A 15,140-nucleotide genomic window follows, 5' to 3' on the forward strand; every position below is an offset into this window, starting at 1 on the left:
CTGTATTGCCATCAATCCATTAGGTTGGGACTCCTTTCTCAAGACTCGTCAGATGGCCAGAGGTTTCAATAATGGTGCAGGTTTTAAAGAAGCAAACAAAAGGTTTAGGAAAGGTAATAAAAACACAATGCTGGAGAAACTCAGCAGGTTAAACAGTGTACTTTCTATTGTAAAGATAAAGATACATAACCAACGTTTTGGGATTGAGCCCTTCATCAAAGTGCACGCACAATGTAGGCAGGTACCTGAATAATGTGGAGGGGGAGGGGGAGGAGCACAGGCCCACAGGCAAGAGGCAATAGATGGCTGAGAGAGGGAGGGCACACCAGTAAACAGGGGGGGAAGGGGGAGGATGGTTCTGTAAATGGAGAGGGAAAGGGGTGGAGAACTGGATGAAAGGAGTCAGAGGGACAAGGAAGAGAGGAAGAACGGAAGTGGTCTAGCAGAAACCGGAGCAGTTGATATCAATGCGATCCGATTGCAGAGCGCCCAGTCAGGAAATTAGGTGTTGCTCCTCCAACTTACGGGTGGCCTTGGTTTGGCAGCGCACGAGGCCATGGATGGACATGTCAGCGCAGGAGTGAGACACAGGTTGAAGTAGTTGCCACTGGGAGATCCCTGTCACTGATGCGGACAAGTGACGGCAATGGAATTGGGGTGTACGGGATGGCTCAGCATCTAATAAGGCCAATGAACCAGGAAGGGGATTCATTTAAGGGAGCTGAACAGAATGGCATTGGCTTTACCAGTTTTCACCATTTTCCCCTGTCGTGTAATATTTTTTCTAACGAATGTTGCTTCATTGCATTAACATTTAAAAATCTTCTTCGCAATGTACCACACTTTACACTACTTCTTGGATTATTGAAATTCTTTTGAATGATACTTCTTTCTCATAAAGGGGCTAAACATAATGTTTAGCCGTGGATAAACATTAAAACATTTACTTAGACATACAGCATGGTAACAGGCCATTTTGGCCCACAAGTCCATGCTTCCCAATTTATACCCAATTAGCCTACATCCCCCCCCCCCCACCAGTAGGTTTCGAACAGTAGTAGGAAACCAGAGCCCCCGTGGAAAACACACATAGACACGAGGAGAACGTACAAGCCCCTTGCTGACGGCGCAGGATTCAAACTCCAATCGCGATCGCTGGAGCTGTAAAGGCGTTGCGCTAACCACTACACCAACCGTGGTGCCCCTATATAACCATATAACCATAACCATATAACCATTTACGGAGCGGAAACAGGCCATGTTGGCCTTTCGAGTCCGCACCGGTTCACTGATTTTGTGCACCCTCTTTAGGCATTGGTCCCGGTAGATCTTCATTCAATAACGATGGACGAATTCAATGCAGGTGGAATCAGACGTAGAAATGTTTGTAAAACGTGCAGTTCAATACTTCTGGGCACATTCATCTTTGCAAATAGCCTCTACTAGATGTCTACCTTGTGCTAAGAACAAGACACACAGAAAATATTCACCACTCCTGCAGGCAGAGGGTTCCCTATGTTTCATGCTGTAAAACTGGGGTCTGAACATGTAATTAAATTGAGATAATAGTTATTATTCCAGCTTTGATTCACGTTTGAAAGAGCACTGTTGCAAATTATGCAATAGAGAGCTTAAATCTATTTGTAAAATTAACCATCTTACCACGGTGACTCTTTAATATCAGACATCAATATGGATTGGATTTCAAACCATGAACTCAGACAAAAAGCCATTGACAATAAAATATTGCTTGATGATCACATTTGTCAGGGAGCATGGCCTTGGACAAGTAGGAAATGGAACAAGGGAATGGATTTATGCTGATGTTTTGTCAGAACAGGGAGAAGTTTGGGCTTGAGCAGTTCGTAGGCATCTGCAGAATAGACCGTGGGAAGAGGGTGAGTGAGGGGGGAGGGAGGGGGACAAAAGGTAACTTTTGGGCAGATGAATGATGTAACCGTGACATCCCTCGAACGAGCGTAGCTGGATCTTCTTAGAATTGTTAGAGCAATAAATACGGCAAACCAAGTGGGATTATAAACCGACTGAAATGTGCCCCACAACCAAGAATTAGAAGGTTCTGAGACTGGGCCTGCTGTGACATATTTCCAACAAGCCAACGTTATTCTGCTGCTCCCTCGTTTAATGTAGAGCCCAGAGATGATGCCTGACCTCACTGATTGCTTCCTGCATTCTTCTCCTTTATTCAGGCTGACAGCCGGTTTCTCATTGAAAGGCCAGTTTGCTATGGAGTGTTAACAAGTAAATCAACAGGAGTCACTCCCACACATGCCATTATCAAAGCCTCCCATAGATATTCCCCTTGAAAAGCTTGAGACACCTAACTTCCTGTAACAAAAGTCCTTTCATTCAATTCGTCAGTATAGTATTCTGACAAAGAGACACTAAAACATGCAAATTTGCTCACCAATTAACAGATCTTAGCACAGTTGCAATACCAATATCAAAAAAGAATTTGCAATCATGCAGTGTCATTCACAAGAGGATTATTGATGTTTTACAGTAGTTCAATGAATTATCAGGTCATGTTTTTTAAGTGTTAATTGAAAATGTCCAGGCCGATGGGAAGCTTGCCTGTGATCCCAGGAATCGAATGCCAATTGGCCCTTTAAAGTGGCAAGTGTGAAAGTGTGAAAGCAAAATCTGCTCAACAGCGGAGTCAAATGACGTCATCTCATGTCAGGGATGGCCACCCTCGATCCCTGGTACAATCCCCAGCATCTGCAGACACTGACCGGCATTCAGATCGGGCAAGTGTGAAACAGGCAATTGCATTGCAGGCACTTCCGATTAAAGGTAGAACAGGGCCAAACACTGGGGATAGACCCTTGCAAGTGTGAAAGCGTGCAGTGTCCCGGTTAGGAATAGGCTAGTGTGAAAGGCCAAACCCCCCCGAATTCCTAACGGCCGATTTACATGCTTCCCTGGCTCCTTTTTTAAGCTTGACATCTCCCCTTTCCGTTGTAGCCTTGAAAAAGGGGCACAACCCAAGCCCTAACCATTGACTGACCATTTCTCTCCGTGGATGACACCTGACTTGTTGCACTCCCTGCCGCTCCACTTTGTTTATTTGTGTATTTAAAGCCACATTTGTGGTTGGATTTAAGAGAGTCACCATCTCAGAGGATCTTTCCAGGACCCAATGCACTAATGGAGCCGTGCAGGAGCATGTCAGCGCCTCTACTTCCTCAGGAATTTGCAGAGGTTTAGTATGACATTAGAAACCTTGGAAAATTTCTTTTTATTTCCAATCTTTTTATTGAATTTTAATATAATATGAAACAAACAGTAGACAATGCACAGAGAGAATAAGGAGACACGATTGACAAGATTATAATATACAACAACCAATGAAAAATAATAATAGTGTCTTCATCTCCTCATACGCAGTCAAAGAGAAGAAAAAAAAATTAACGTTATACTAACCCCCCATCCCTGTATTAATCTACAAAATAATAAGCAATGAAAAGCAAAAACAACACACAAATAAAAACACTGGAAAGCCTTGGAACAGTGTTCATCCAACATAAGAAGCCTGGTCTTCACCCACAAGAGAAATTGGATGGTATCAGGAAGGGTCAACAACTCAAAAATAAAAAACATTTAAACTTATATGAAAATGTTCTATGAATGGGTGTCAAGTTTCTTCAAATTTAATAGAAGAATCAAATATGGCACCTAATTTTTTCTAAATTCAAACAGGCCACAGTTTGAGAAAACCATTGAACTACAGTCAGAGGAGTGGGGTCCTTCCCTCTAAAAAGAACTAGCCATCGGGGTAGTGAAAGCAATCATCGGATGAGCAGAAGCTGGTCAATGACCTATATCTGGTCCGAAAACTCTGAAAAGAGCAGTTAAGGGATTTGGCTCTACCGAAAATATCTTTCCAATATCTTTTCAAAACTGAACAGGGCCATAACATTTGGGTCAACGAAGTCACTCATGAATTAAACCTGTCACAGATTAGTTTAAATTTAGGAAAAATATTGGCAAGCTTGTCCATGGACATGTGCACCCTAATAAGGGAGTGTCGAGCACACATTGATGAAGTATTAATTAGTTTAGGCATCGTTTCCCACGTCTCTGCAGGAAGCTCCTGCTCTCAGGCCCATTTAAATTTATCAGTTAAAACTGTTTGCAATTTTAATAACATATCAAATAATTGCTATTAAACATTTTGGGAGGGGTTCCAGCAAAAAGATAGTATCAGCCATATCTGACTGATATCGCAGCATTCAAAAATGTCTAATTTGAAAATATCTAAACGGATGTGAATTAGGCAGACCAGACTTGTTTGAAAGTTGTTCAAAGGGCATAAGATAATCATAAGATAAAACAAATCCCGAAAACAAAAAGAAAAAGCTTGGTCATTCACAGATGGTTGAAAAAAAAAATTAGATGGAATAAAACCAGAGAGAGTAAAGTTTTTTAAATCAAAGAACCTCCGGAACTGAAACCATATTCATAATATGTGGTTGGGTACAGGATTGGTCATCAATTTACTAACCTTGTGAAGTGCAAAAGGAAGGGAAACTCCCACTAGAGAAATCACTGAAAATTTCAATTTCCGATTTGCCTATGACGGACGTTCAAGTTTATCAGAATAAAAAATCCAGACGATGATATATCTAATATTAATTGCCCAATAGTAAAATCTGAGGTGAGGTGGAGCCAAGCCCCCATCCTTTTACAACCTCTGTAATTGAGCTTTATTTAACCATGCATTTTTATTCTGCCAAATATAGGAAGGTATCTTGTAATCAATAACATCAAAATATGATTTTGGAATAAAAACTGGAATGGCTTGAAATAAATACAAAGATTTAGGTAAAATCATCATCTTGATTGCATTAACATGACCTACTAATGATAATGATAATGGGGACTGAATGGAGAGGCATTGCTTCACACGATCAATCAAAGGGAAGAAATTAGCTTATATAAATCTTTAAAATTTTTAGGGATTTTAACACCAAGAAAGGTAAAATAATCTTCAACAGCCTTATAACCATATAACCATATACAGCACAGAACAGGCCAGTTCGGCCCTACTAGTCCATGCCGGAACAAATCCCCACCCTCCTAGTCCCACTGACCTGCACCTGGTCCATACCCCTCCAGTCCTCTCCCCTCCATGTAATTATCCAGTCTTTCTTTAAATGTAAATAATGTCCTTGCTTCAACCACCTCTGCTGGAAGCTTATTCCATATCCCAACCACCCTTTGCGTGAAGAAATTTTCCCTCATGTTCCCCTTATAATTTTCCCCCTGCAATCTCAAACCATGGCCTCTGGTTTGAATATCTCCACTCTTAATTGAAAAAACTTATCCACGTTGACTCTCTCTGTCCCTTTTAAAATCTTGAACACCTCCATCAAATCCCCCTCGATCTTCTACGCTCCATAGAAAAAAGCCCCAGGCTGCTCAACCTTTCTCTGTAACTCAAACCCTGACATCCTGTCAACATTCTCGTGAACCTTCTCTGCACTCTCTCTATTTTGTTTATATCCTTCCTATAATTCGGTGACCAAAACTGCACACAGTATTCCAAACTTGGCCTCCCAACTCTTGAATTCAATACTCCGATTTATGAAGGCCAACATTCCAAATGCCTTCTTCACCATTCTATCTACCTGAGTATCAACTTTGAGGGTACTATTTACCATAACTCCTAAATCCCTTTGTGGTTCTGCACTCCTCAATGTCTACAAAATATAAAAGGGCTACGCTGAACTATATGTCTTTAAATATTAATGGAATACATAACCAAATTAAAAAGGAAGAAACTACTAAATTTAAATGAATAAATGTATTCCATTAGAAAAAATAACATATAGGTTAAGAAATAATATTGAAATATTCGAACAAGTATAGGAGCCTTACATTAAATACAATAGCGAAAACCTACCGGGGACAAACATTACCTAAGTTGATGGAAGGAGAAGGAAAGAAAAGAATGGACTCAGTAGAATTTCTGGTGTAATTTTGTTGAATGACAACATTGTCTGACTGGCTTAATGCAACCTAGATTGTATACCTAAAATGGATGGGGGGGGGGGGTGGGGGGGTGGCTTGGGAGGAGGGGGGGGAGAAAAAGTCACTGTATATGTGTGAAAAAGAAATAGTGTATATCATGGCTAATGTGATTTATGGTGTGAAAAAAAAAATTAAAAAAAAAAAAAAATTGTCTACCATTCAATGTATATGACCTATTTAGATTCGCATATGTTATATGCTCGTAAATAGGTACCTGAATGTTCACTCTTATGAAGATTTAATTTATAGCCAGAAAAAAAAACTGTATTGTGATAATTAGGATCTCGAAACGCAATTGTTAAGGGTTCCAAAGCTAAATCAAACAGTGAAGGACTAAGAGGGCAGACCTGTCTAGTTCTGCGCTGAAGCCTGAACAGGGAAGACCTTTGACAACAGATGCAGAAGGAGCGTGATAGATCAGTTTAATCCAAGAAATAAAACCAAGGCCAAAATTAAATTTCTCTAAAACCTCAAACAGATAAGATCATTCTATCCTGTGAAATGCATCCAGTGAAACAACTCATTCCAAAATCTTATCTGAGGGAGAATACATTATATTCATTAATCTGCGAATATTTGAATATGAGTAATGATTTTTAATTATCCCAGCCTGATCATTAGAAATAACACGGGGGAAGAACATTATTCAACCCAATAGCTAAAGATAACAGAAGGAATTGATTTCTCTGGCATATAACAAAAATAAATCGTCCACACATAAAGATACTTTATGAATACTATGCCCCCCCTAGTGACCCCCCCAATATAATTAGAATCTCGAAACGCAATTGCTAAGGGTTCCAAAGCTAAATCAAACAGTGAAGGACTAAGAGGGCAGACCTGTCTAGTTCTGCGCTGAAGCCTGAACAGGGAAGACCCTTGACAACAGATGCAGAAGGAGTGTGATAGATCAGTTTAATCCAAGAAATAAAACCAAGGCCAAAATTAAATTTCTCTGAAACCTCAAACAGATAACACCATTCCGCCCTGTGAAATCCATCCAGTGAAATGACTCATTCCAAAATCTTATCTGAGGGAGAATACATTATATTTATTAATCTGCAAATATTTGAATATGAGTAATGATTTTTAATTATCCCAGCCTGATCATTAGAAATAACACGGGGGAAGAACACTTTCCAACCCGATAGCTAAAATTTTAGAAAAAAAAATTGAATCAACATTTAATAATGATATTGGTCCATAAGACGCACAATTGTAGAGTCTTATTCTTTTTAAGAATTAAAGAAATTGATGCCTCGTAAAAAATCTGAAGCAGGGTTCCCAAAGAGGTGGAGTTCTTAAACACTTTACATAACCAAGACACAAGTAGGTTAGCAAAATGATCTGAAAAACTCAACCGTATACCCATCTGGACCAGGTGCCTTATCTGATTGAAGAGAAGTAATAACTTTTAAAATCTCATCCCCGGAGATAGGTTCCTCTGAAGATACACAATCATTATAAAGTTCAGTCGAGCCACGAAATTATCCATTGAACATGATTTATCTAGAAAATCAGATTTGTATAAATTGGAATAAAACTCAAATACCCCTGAACATAAAGTCCTGCAAAAGGTAGTGGACACAGCCCAGGACATCACAGCCAAAACCCTCCCCTCCATCAAGAACGTCTTCAGAGAACACTGCCATCAGAGAGCAGCAACAATCATCAAGGATCCACATCACCCAGCACATGATCTGTTCTCGCTGCTGCCAACAGGAAAGAGGTCTAGGTGCCACAAAGCTCGCAACACCAGGTTCAGGAACAGCTGCTCTCCCTCCACCATCAGACTCCTCAACGACAAACTCAATCACGGACTCATTTAAGGCCTCTTACTTGTGCACTTTATTGATTTTATTTTGTTCTCTCTGTATTGCACAGTTTGTTGACATTCATTATCGGTTAACAGTTCTTTTATTTGTTTTCATGTTCACGCTGTGTGCAGTTAACTTTTTGCACTGCCAATTAGTGGTAATTCTGCTGCGCCCACAGGAAAAAGGAATCTCAGGGTTGTATGTGATGTCATGTATGTACTCTGACAATCTGAAAAATCCTTTCAAGGCAGGTTAATGACGAGGACTACACGTCACCCGCTGGCATCAAACCAGTTTGCAGAAAATAGCTTCAATGAGGACTACAAGGAGGACTACAAGGAGTGTAGAAGGAATCTTAAGAAAGAAATTAGAAAGGCCAAAAAAAGGCACGAAGAGGCTTTGGCAGACAGAATAAAAATAAATCCAAGGGTTTCTATAAATACATTAAAAGTAAAAGATTAGTGAGGGATAAAATTGGACCCCTTGTAGATAGTGAGGGTAGGCTGAGTGAGAAGTCAGAGGAAATGGGGGAAATTTTGAATGATTTATTTGCCTTGGTATTCACTAGGGAAAAAAAATATTGAACCAGTTGAGGTAAAGAAAAATAATGGGGAGGTAATGAAGCATATAAGGATAACCGAGGAGGTAGTGATGGCTGTGTTGAAAAAGATAAAGGTGGATAAATCTCCAGGACCGGACAAAATATTCCCAAGGACACTCAGGGAGGCTAGTGGACAGATAGTGGGGCCATTAACAGAGATATTTAGGATGTCACTGGCCACGGGGGTGGTACCAAAGGATTGGAGGGTGGTGCATGTGGTTCTTCTGTTTAAGAAGGGGTCTAAATGTAAACCTGGGAATTATAGGCCCATGAGTCTGACGTCTGTGGTGGGCAAGTTGATGGAAAGTGTTCTGAGGGATGATATTTACAAATATTTGGAGGTACAGGGATTGATAGGGAGTAATCAGCATGGTTTTGTCAGGGGTAGATCATGCTTGACAAACCTGATTGAGTTTTTTGAGGGGGGTTACAAAAAAGGTTGATGAAGGGAAAGCTGTGGATGTTGTCTATTTGGACTTTAGTAAAGCTTTTGACAAAGTTCCCCACAGGAGGTTAGGAAAAAAGGTGGAGGCATTAGGTATAAATGAGAAGGTAGTGAAATGGATTCAGCAATGGTTGGATGGGAGGTGTCAGAGAGTAGTGGTAGAAAATTGTTTGTCCAATTGGAGGCCAGTGACTAGTGGAGTTTCTCAGGGATCGGTCCTGGGTCCACTATTGTTTGTTATATATATTAACGATCTGGAAGTAGGGGTGGAGAATTGGATAAGCAAGTTTGCGGATGATACAAAGATTGGTGGTGTTGTAGACAGTGAGGAAGATTACCGTAGATTAAAAGGTGATTTAGGAAGGCTGGAGGTGTGGGCTGAGAAATGGCATTAAATGGTAGGCTATTGAGATGTGCAGAGCAACAAAGGGATTTAGGAGTTGTGGTAAATAGTACCCTCAAAGCTGATACTCAGGTAGATAGTGTGGTGAAGAAGGCATTTGGAATGTTGGCCTTCATAAATCGGAGTATTGAATTCAAGAGTAGGGAGGTTATGATGAAATTGTACAAGGCATTGGTGAGGCCAAATTTGGAGTACTGTGTACAGTTTTGGTCACCAAATTATAGGAAAGATATAATCAAATTAGAGAGAGTGCAGAGAAGGTTCACGAGAATGTTGACAGGATTTCAAGGTTTGAGTTACAGGGAAAGGTTATGCAGACTGGGGCTTTTTTCTCTGGAGTGTAGAAGATTGAGGGGGGACTTGATAGAGGTGTTTAAGATTTTAAAAGGGACAGACAGAGTAAACGTGGATAGGCTTTTTCAATTAAGAGTGGGGGAGATTCAAACTAGACGGCATGGTTTAAGATTGAAGGGGGAAAATTATAAGGGGAACATGAGAGGAAATTTCTTTATGCAAAGGGTGTGGAATGTGCTTCCGACAGACGTGGTCGAGGCGGGATCATTGGTTACATTTAAGGAAAGACTGGATAGTTACATGGAGAGGAGAGGACTGGAGGGGTATGGACCGGGTACTGGTCAGTGGGACTAGGAGGGTGGGGATTTGTAACAGCATGGACTAGTAGGGCCGAACTGGCCTGTTCTGTGCTGTAAGTGGTTATATGGTTATATGAAGTCAGAGGATCCATTCCTTTTAGTAAAACTCCACACACCACCCTCTCCCTGCTTTCATATCATGGATTTGTTTTTGCCACCAATGGGTCTGCTCAAGTTCGACTGTTCGACTGGTCTCCTTTAATTCTCCTATCCATTTTTATTGATTGTTTTCTGCAGCAGAATTTCTCAAACTCCTTTTTTTAATGCTTCCAGCAACCATTGGCATCACATCTGCCAGATATCCATATGACATGTGCTCAAAGTTGGCCTGCTCCCTCTTATTTTGCTGCCAAGTGCACAAAAACAAAGCCAAACAAAAATAGTCATTCAATTAAATTTATCTCCAGAGCTTTGACAAAATCCAGATGTTTTAAATTTGAGTAACATAGACTGCAGAGAGGGTTGGGAGGGTGAGTGTCATTTGGAATCAGCCTCCTCGGTCTGCTCTGGGACGTTCCCCTTCCCACGTCCAATTCCATCCACTGTGCTGCCTCCTTCTGCCACCCAGCACTGGGAAAGGTTAGTGCACAATTGGATCTGAGTAGCAGGCTAACGATCAAGGTTAGTGCACGAATGGATCCGAGTAACAGGCTAACGATCCACCAAGCAGTTCAAGTTCATTCCCAGAGGTGCAGCGAGGAAGTTTCTTTTGTGAGCATACCAGCAAGAGTTGAGTACACAGTCCAGGTGTGCAAAGTATGTAGAGAGATCATTTGGTGAAGAACAAAGACAACATAACGTCAAGTTTATTGTCATATGATTGCACAAGTACAACCCAACAAAACAGCACTCTCTTGTCCTCGGTGTAAATCACAGACACACAACCAGAACACATACACAGTATTCATTTGTACAATAGACAATAGGTGCTGGAGTAGGCCATTCAGCCCATCTAGCCAGCACCGCCATTTATTTAGATCATGTCTGATCTTCCACTATTAGTACCCTGTCCTTGCTTTTTCCCCATGACCCTTAATTCCCCTGTCCACAAGAACCTTGTCTAACTCCCTCTTGAACGTATCCAATAATTCAATACATTAATGCATTGTTTTGTAAATCTGAGCATCTCAGATGGTCAGTGTGAGCTTTTCTTTTGGTCGTTCAGCATTCTCACTGCCCGTGGGAAGTAACTGTTCCTCAGCCTAATGGTGCCGGCTCTGATACTCCTTTCCCGATGGGAGCAGCTGAAAGATGCTGTGTGTAGGGTGGTAGGGGTCCTCAATGATTTTGTGCACCCTCTTCAGACAACAATTCTGGTAGATCACATTGATTGGAGAAGGGAGATTCCAGTGATCCCCTCTGCCACTCTTCTGGTTCTGTGGATTGACCTCTGATCCATTTCTCTGCAGCAACCATATTGCACTGTGATGCAGTCTCCTGAAGAAGGTTGACGTGATGGTGGCCAGTAGCTTTGCCCGCTTCAGTCTTTTCAGAAAGTGCAGTAGCTGCTGCGCCTTCCTGACGAGTAAGGAGACGTTGAGTGTCCATGATCAGTTACTAATTAAGTGACCTCCAAGGAACTTGGCACCCTCCAGTCTCCCTACTATGGAGTTGTTGATGTCTAGTGGAGGGTGGTTGTTCCTGGCCCTCCTGAAGTCCAGGATCATCTCCTTCAGCTTGTCCACATGGAGACTCACGAGATTTTCCTTTGTGTAAAGATGCCTTGCTTAAGGTCATAGGACCAACTCTCACTCCTGGTTCCATCCCACCCACAGGGGTTAGAGAGTTTGGAGTTTGCGGTGGGTTGAGGGGGAGGAGAGAGAGAAAGAGAAGGAGGGTGAAAATTAAGACCATGTATGCTATATAATCATTTTTGTCTCTTGGAAACTCAGTGGCAGTTAAAATAGAAAGAGATGACTTCTGGAATAGACACCATTAGAGGAGCAGCCCCATGATTGAGCCCTCAGGGACAGTTGGTGTTATTAGGGAATTGACTCCCAGCCAGCAGAGTGAAGGATTTAAAGTCATTGGAGAATTTAATGCGATCAAAGTTCACCAACTGGTGCAGACAGAGGAGCATAGCAACAATAAAACTATGAGATCTCATTGTAACAAGAGCTTGAGCAATAGAATGGTTAGGATACTAGATTGGCAGGTATTTCATCCAGTTAATGTCCTACCCTGAAGGTGCTGACCCTTACTACTGAGAGGTCATATGCAAAGAGTGTCTGTAACATTCTCTAAGATCTAAATATATAACAATCCTGTGTTGATACCACAAACTCTCTAGTCAGCTTTCCAATCGGGAAGGGGACATTATAATTCCTTATAGGAAGTTGCCTGAGTGCAATACACAAACGTGCCGGAGAAACTCAGCAGGTCAAGCAACAAGGATGTAAAGGGAAAACCAGAGGTGTGCAATCCAGTGATCATTGGGGGTGGAGAGGGTGAGTTCTTGGGAGTCACTATCTTGGAGGATTTTCCTGGACTAAGGGCATCGTGAAGAAAACACGTCGGCGTCTCTACTTCCTCAGGAGTTTGCGGAGGTTTGGTATGACATCAGAAATCCTGGCAAATTTCTACAGAGGTGTGGTGGAAAGTGTGCTGACCAGCTGCATCGCGGTCTGGTATGGGCATGAAGCCTTTCAAAAGGCACAGCCCAAGACATCACAGGAAAAACTCTCCCCACCATCGAAAACATCTACAGGGACGTAGCCGTCAGAGAGCAGCAGCAATCATCAAGGAACCCCACCACCCAGCACATGCCCTGTTCTCGCTGCTGCCCTCAGGAAGGAGGTCTAGGTGCCACAAGACTCGCCCCACCATCAGACTCCCTGACAACAAACTCAACCAGGGACTCAATTTACGGACTCTTTTACACTTTATTTTTTTCTTCTTCTCTCTTTGCATTGTCAATTTATTTAAATTTCTTTATTTGTTTACATGTGTATGTTGAGTACAGTTTTACTAAATGTTAATTCTGCCTGGCGTGCAGAATCTCAGGGTTCTACATGATGTACTCTGACAGTAAATCTGAATCTGAAGGGTAACAAATGATTTGGGCCTGGGCCCCTATTTAGGCATCCACCTGCTTTTGTTTATACCTGATGAAGGGCCCGGGCCCATAACGTTGGTTACTCTGTTTTCTATGGATGCTGTGTGACCTGCTGTGTTTTTCCAGCACCTTTGTGTATTGTGTCTGAAGGGGGAGGCAGACATTAGCTGTCCTGCAGAGAGTTGCAACCAGGAAAACATGAAGTGGCTCAGAAAGATCCTCAGACACCAGAAACCACTGGCAGCAACATAATCCCAAGGCAGCAAAAAGTTCCAAAGGACCTTGTGGTTGCTGGACCTCTGAGACAAGGTTACTTGGATGTACCTTGTAAGGAACCTCTCCAATACTGCTCCATGCAGTTCAAGGAGCCTGTTTTTGCATTAACTGAAGAGGATCTCCCAGAGATTCTGATCAGCTTTCACCTCACACTTTCTGATAGCCTGCCAGTGGCCAGGAATAATTCACTGGATACGAAGGGCACCGAGGAGTGACAAGGTGCTATATAAATGCAAGGTCCTTAATTGCTGATGGCTTTCAGCCCAGACCCACTAAACATTGTCCAGGGATCAGGATGACTCATCGGACAGTCGTCATGGGAGAGAGAAGAGAAGTGTGCTGGGAGTGTCAAGCAGGCAATGCTGACTCAGTAATTAAAGCCATAAAAAGAGGCGAGGGTACACCTGTGGTTGGGGAAACAGAGTCAATGGTTCATGTTCTTAATCAGAATCATCAGGAATGTTTCACAAACTTTGCTGCAGCAGTATTGTGAATTACAGGTGCAAAATTGCTATAAATTACAGTTCTGTACATACATTTCCCACTGTTTCACGTGCATTCAAGGACACCACACTCAATGGAAAGGAAATTCAGTGAATTGGAAAGCTGATTCATACACAGTTTGTGAAACTGAGGTAATACAACCGACAGCTCAGAAGAGCCAGTGGGGTGGGGTGGGGGGGGGGTGTTGTTACCTCTTCAACTGAAGTACCATTCCTCCTTGTCCTGACCACTCACTTGAAGCTGCCACAATGCCAGATTTGTTAGCGCATTCCACCTGGCCACCAAATCTCGTACGTCAACTAAATCATTCAGTCTCCCTATCAAACTTGTTTTAAGCATCGCTTCATGGGTCAAGTTGTGCTGACCATGACTCACTGTTTCAAAGGGAGCGAGTGGTTCTCACACAAGTGAATCACAGGCCAGTGTGGACTGGCCTAGGTCCTGAAGGAGCTGCTCACACTGCTCCGGGCTGAGTCTTCCTGACAAACCTACCTCTCTGATCCTTTGACAATGAAATCTGGTCCAAGATCGGACACCCTTTCAGAGTTTGAATCATTTGAATGCTTTAATTAATTTTAATTAAATTGTTCACAATGTTAATATTGTTAAGTTTTTCTGGCTATCAGAGACCTCAAATAACTGCACAAACTTTGTCCAGCGACAACATTGCTCCCCTGGTCGTCCGCCTTCATCTGCTGCAAGCCTGATGCTACCTGAAGCTTTTTAAAAAAATTTTTATTTTTCACACCATAAATCACATTAGCCATGATATACACTTTTTCTTTTTCACACATATACAGTGCCTTTTTCTCCCCCCCCTCCCTCCTCCCAAGCCACCCCCCCACCCCCCACTCTCATCCATTTTAGGTATACAATCTAGGTTGCATTAAACCAGTCAGACAATGTTGTCATTCAACAAAAATACACCAGAAATTCTACTGAGTCCATTCTTTTCTTTCCTTCTCCTTCCATCAACTTAGGTAATGTTTGTCCCCAGTAGGTTTTCGCTATTGTATTTAATGTAAGGCTCCCATATTTGTTCGAATATTTCAATATTATTTCTTAAACTATATGTTATTTTTTCTAATGGAATACATTTATTCATTTCTATATACCATTGTTGTATTTTCAAATTATCTTCCAATTTCCAGGTTGACATAATAAATTTTTTTTGCTACGGCTAGAGCTATCTTAACAAATCTTTTTTGTGCATCCTCCAAATCAATTCCAAATTCTTTGTTTTTTATGTTACTTAGGAGAAAGATCTCTGGATTCTTTGGTATATTGTTTTCTGTTATTTTATTTAATATCTGATTGAGATCATCCCAA

Source organism: Narcine bancroftii, chromosome 2 (genome assembly GCF_036971445.1).
Source record: "Narcine bancroftii isolate sNarBan1 chromosome 2, sNarBan1.hap1, whole genome shotgun sequence".
NCBI classification, from domain to species: Eukaryota; Metazoa; Chordata; class Chondrichthyes; order Torpediniformes; family Narcinidae; genus Narcine; species Narcine bancroftii.